This window comes from Cryptomeria japonica, chromosome 8 (assembly GCF_030272615.1).
Source record: "Cryptomeria japonica chromosome 8, Sugi_1.0, whole genome shotgun sequence".
NCBI lineage: Eukaryota > Viridiplantae > Streptophyta > Pinopsida > Cupressales > Cupressaceae > Cryptomeria > Cryptomeria japonica.
In genome coordinates, this window is record NC_081412.1 from 639,771,678 (window position 1) to 639,776,741 (window position 5,064).

The 5,064-nt window shown below is 32.9% G+C and overlaps 1 pseudogene; it reads right to left on the reverse strand.

The window, feature by feature from the left end:
- Nucleotides 1–1,319: 1,319 nt before the first annotated feature.
- LOC131067718 (AP2-like ethylene-responsive transcription factor AIL5) lies at nucleotides 1,320–4,620 on the reverse strand (annotated as a pseudogene).
- Between the last annotated feature and the right edge of the window lie 444 nt (nucleotides 4,621–5,064).

Sequence of the window (5,064 nt, forward strand, 5' to 3'; positions counted from 1 at the left end):
ATACAAAATGGTTAAAAATTTATTAATAACAAAAGAAGATTACAAAGGAAGAAAGGCCTACAACACAACAAAAAATAAATAATTAACCACTTATACCCTTTACAACTAATTGGTCAAACATATACTCATTTTACTAGACAATCTGCCACTCTATTGCATTCTTTAAGAATATGACAAAATGTAATAGAATCCAAAGACTACTCAACTATAGGAATAACCATAGATAAATGTCAATCAGCCTCATCCAAATGTAGATTCAGAAATAATCTTTTCTTTTGAATCTTTCACCATCTTGGTCTCTCTCGATTCTTGTGCTTGCTTCCCTCTCTCTTTCTCCCTCTCCTTTTTATTTGGTCTAGGTATACAAATTTAAATATTATTTCATTCTTTTGGCTCTACTTCCTTCCTCTATCTCTTCCTCTCATTTTTTTGTCTAGGTGCACAACTCTACATCTTATTTAATTCTTTTGTCTCTCTTCATTGATAATAGGGTGTGATTTGAAATGTTGAAGCAAACATATTGAATACAATTGAATTTAAAAAATACAATCACTCTTATTCATACTAACATATTGCATATATTTTTTAATTATTCATAACTAAGTTTCCATATTTAAAAAAAAAAATATAAGCTCTAGATAAATTTTTTCCAATACATAATACAAAATGCTTTTATAAATTATACCCATATAATTATATTTATTAAACTAATAAACTCAAACAAATAAAAAAATGCATTCTTTAAGAAAACACTTCAATACAATCAATTTGTTCTAACAAGCATAATTAAATATTATTGTTAAAGAAAGGTTTGCATACTATTAAATCTGTTCCCAACCATATTCACCCTTTATATAAAGCACTCAATAAAAAGAGGTCACAACAATATAGTTCTAAACTTTGCATTACAAGAGTGTTCAACATATTGCATAAAATAAATATTCCTCAAGGGACAGGCCTCACTAGACGGGGGAGGGAAGTCACAACAAAATGGGCCAAAAACTTTGCTTTTCTTGGTATATTGGAAGGGATCAGATCGAGGTCTTCAAAATGTAAAATAAGTTTTGAAGTGGTCAGAAGACAAGTTTAAGACAGCACACTCTGAAAAATACACAATGGAGAGAAATCTTGAAAGGTTAAATATACTCTAAAAATTCAGATCCAGGTCTTCAATGGAGAGAAATCTTGAAAGGTTAGATATACTCTAAAAATTCAGTTCCAGGTCTTCAAAATGTTTAAAACATGATAAAAATAAGTTTAAAAAATATCATAAAACAGTACACTATAAAATACGAGAGCTAGAATCATATTGAAAAATACTATGATTTTGACATTCTTGTATCACTCCAGATATTGAACATAATAGGAGGTTGACATGCTGCTCCTGCACTAGGCGCACTTTCTGAATCCTGAAGGGAGGATGTTATCCAGTTGCTATCAGGCATTGTGTTCTCGTGAACAGCTCTCACAAGCCCTGAGGACTGCCCAGGAGAGCAGAATGTGAAGGTACCCAAAGACAGCATGTTTCCAAAAGCTTCTAGTGAACTGTGTGATGGAAGAGAGGAACCTCCCATCACCAGTCCATGGGTAGTTGCCATAGTTCTCCGATTAATAGCTGTGGGTGCAATACAGTCTGTGCAAGAAGATATTTTCCCATTCCTTTCCAGAGTAATGGTTGTAGGCCTTAAGCCAAACATATTGGATGGAAAATCATATTTGTCCCCATTACTTTCCTTATCTTCTACTTCGATTCTAGCTCGCTTTGCTTTCCTTTCTACAGGTAGCGTGCTGCTCATTATGGCTTTTACATCATATCTGCTTGTGTCAAAGTTTGTAACAGCGTTTTCTCCTTTGAATTTGATGGCAGCAATGTCATAAGCCTCGGCTGCCTCTTCCTGACTGGCTGTAAGTTAAAACAAGAATCATTAGCCTTTTCATCTGGTTTGATTATTGGATGCATTGACATTGAATTATAGTTCTATATACTGTACAAGCATTCATTGGAAACATTATACTACAAACTTAGAAAGATGTGCTCACTGAATGTTCCAAGATACAAATCTTTCTTCCCATCATGCTTCCCAATCGTAGCTTGCCACCTTCCATTATTATGATGTCTGCCAAGCCATATCATGGATTTGTACAGCTACATTAGGTCAATGGTGGCTGTTTATGTTAGTCAGCTTCTCTCAGTGAAATTTAAGTTAGTTTCATCCTTTCATAGTAATGTTTAAGATAAGATTATAAGTTCATTCAAGTAAATTATTAAATCCAAACCGTGTCACTCCGCGGTAGGCTGATCTCCCCCTAGAAAAGGCATTGCTACTCCTGCAAAATTGACATTTGGTAAGGGTTTGAGAAAAAGTTACTCAGTCAAATTTAAAAACAGTTAATTATATGTTTTAGTTCTAGAATGTATAAACATAAATTCAAGGAATTCAGAAATAATTCATACTAAGATCATGAACTACAAAGATTATGTTACTAAAAGGTATAAAAATAAATTAAAAAATAATTCATACCAAAATCATAAACTGAAAAAATTATATATCTACGCTCAAGAATGTATAAACATAAATCCAATTAAACATTATGATGGGTCCCTATGAAACTGTTTGTGACCTATTACAGATTTTTGATCCAAATTGAATCTTTAATACACAAGAAAACAATAATGATTCTCACTGAGATCTTTCTCCATACTTACTGCTCTATACATTATCTGCCTAACGCCTATGGATGCAAAGGTGGGAGGAAACCTAATTACCTCCTAATAGATTGAATATATCCTTGCTTTGACATGTTCTTCATTTCTTCCAACTCTGTCTCATAATTTTCTATCTGCATTTGATACAGAAGGTCAAAAATATTAAGTAAAAAGTATAAAAAGATAAGATTAACTACACACTAAGGCTGAATTACAGAAAAATGTCGTGTCTTTTATACCGGAAAGACAAATCTTATACAATTTTAGCATGCTCGGCATTTCATGGGGAAAGTAGAATGAGCACCAAAGGCATTTTCTCACAGAAAGTAGAATATCGGCAGATAGAATAGATCTGAAACATACAGAAAAATTATACCGGAAAGTTTGTCAAAATTGATGGGCCCTAATACTTCAGAGCTGCCAGATCGTAAACTCTGGCTGCTTTTTCCTCCTGATCAAATCCGCCTGCATTACATCAATGGACAGTTAAATTACAGATCTGGAATTTCACAGAGACTGAATTCGAATCACTTAATGAATGTATAAAACCAATTAAAAGCATCTGCTTACCGAGATAGACTGGAGAATCCAATCATTATCCAGAATTGAAGAATCACAGTAAGACGGTTAAATACTCAAATTAGTAACCAAAGTATGAATAACCTAGTTGTTATATATGTACTTTTAAGAAGGAACTTGTGTATAATGTTGATAAAGAGGAAAAAAAAACATATTGGAGATCTTGGTTCAAAACATAACCCACTTGTTTATAAAATTCTCTCACATCCTTAAAAGAAGCCCATCAAAGATATCTCAGAGATTTCGCTTCAAAGAATTGATCCATACAAATAACTTTCTAAACATACCTGTTTTAATTTCTACTGGAACCCATCTAGGCCTGTAGAATGGAAAGGGTTTAATGCATAACTTATTAGAATAGAGATTCACAAAACTAACCTTGTTTACCCTTACGAGTATGACCCTCTATTGGGCAGCTGTTGTCCCACAGATGGGCTTCATATCTCCCTGTCCATTTCTGCCTGCATTGAATCTCACATAATATTACTTCAAACTAACATTTGAATCTATCAGAAAATCTCTTTCTGTATCTATAAAAGTAAATATAAACACACCTAGTAACTCCACGGTAGATTGAACTTTTTTTATCAAACGAAACGTTGGACTTGTTTTTGGGAGCCATCAAGTTCTCACTATTGGATTCTGCAAACGTAGGCCACGGAAAGGAATTTAGTATTAGAATCCATAGCTTAGTGACTGTCAACGATACATCTAAATAATAAAAAGAATACTGAGATCCAACCTAAAATTAAAATTTAAAGTTCATTAAAAGAACAATATCTCTCTCAGAATACAAGATCATGAAGAAACTCGATGCAGTAACAATAATCTCAATGAAGACTATTTCTTAGCCATCTTGATATGAAATTTTTTACAACCAACTCCATTTTATGGCAATTTTACAGGATCCTAAACCATGGTGGTTTTAAATAGAAGATATATCTCAAGACACCGCTTGAGATGAGATGATCTATGCTTTTATAAGAATAAAAATCAGTTTTTGGGAGGGATCTGAAACATGTTACAGAGGAACGACATGGATAACACAGTGAAACTAGAAAAGTCCAAGGAGTTCCACAAAAGATGGAACACACAAATCAGATATAGACAAAGCAACGGCAATTGCAAAAGAAAGATCAAACAAAAGAACAAGAAAGGCAATAATAAACGAAGATTCAATCAAATCTATAATAAAACCATGGGGTTTAGGGAAGAAAAATGATAAAAAATTATACAAGTCAATAACTACTGAGATCTTATACCTTCCATGTAATATTAAGAGAAATCTCACAAAAGAGTCCCCAGACTACAACAAGCCCACCTCCTGAATTCTTGTATATCATGTAGCACCCAAAACAAGAAAATTTCAGCCTTTCAAAACATAGATAGTTGTAAAAAGAAAGTATAGCTAAATCTGGCAGAAATATTATGAAAGAAAAATCAATAACATGAATACAAATATATAAAAAATTACACAATCTAAAGACTGAAGACTTAATATCTTCAAAATGACTAGGTTACACTGCAACTCTTTAAAAAAGTATTTTAAAGAGAGAAGATTTAGTACCTTCAAAATAGTACTGATATACTGCAATTTTTCAAATAAAAAAGAAAAGAAAACTCCTATAGAAAGATTCTCCTCTCCGTCTCTTCGAAGCGATCAAAATCAATGCCTTCTTCAAGCATAGATTAGATGGATGGAGATGTATCACAAGGTTGCACATATACAGAGGTACAATCCCCAAAATTCGGTGTAATATCTTGGGATGAGTATAAAC